Source organism: Charadrius vociferus, unplaced genomic scaffold, assembly GCF_000708025.1.
Source record: "Charadrius vociferus isolate BGI_N301 unplaced genomic scaffold, ASM70802v2 scaffold975, whole genome shotgun sequence".
NCBI lineage: Eukaryota > Metazoa > Chordata > Aves > Charadriiformes > Charadriidae > Charadrius > Charadrius vociferus.
Genome location: NW_009648454.1, coordinates 154,498 through 154,841, shown reverse-complemented (window position 1 = coordinate 154,841; position 344 = coordinate 154,498). Strand labels below are relative to the sequence as shown.

Below are 344 nucleotides of genomic sequence, written 5' to 3'. Positions count from 1 at the left end.
GGTGTTTGGGGTCCCCGTGCCATGGCTGTGCCAAGGGCAGGGGGGGGACTGGGGTCCCTGTGCTCATTCCTGAGGGGACCTTCCCATGCAGGGGACCTTCTCCTCTGGGTGATGGGGTGATAGGTTTGGGCGAGCAGAGCAGTGCGGGCGCTCCAGCTGTTGGCACCACGGGGGCTCTGTTTCCTCGGTGGTACCGGGCTCGGGGCATCTGCTGCAGCCGCTTGTCTGCTCCTCATTAGGGGCTGGAGAAGAGCCAGGGGAGGCCAGGGCCGGACACGGCTGCGGTGCCCGTAACCCTTTGTGCCCCGGCGGGTGGCTCTGCTGCAGCCCCCCCATCCCTGCAG

The 344-nt window shown here is 67.7% G+C and overlaps 1 protein-coding gene across 1 annotated transcript in view; it reads left to right on the top strand.

The window, feature by feature from the left end:
* Positions 1 to 344, top strand: part of CPXM1 (carboxypeptidase X (M14 family), member 1) — a 16,369-nt gene that overhangs the window by 7,665 nt on the left and 8,360 nt on the right. The window lies entirely within an intron of this gene.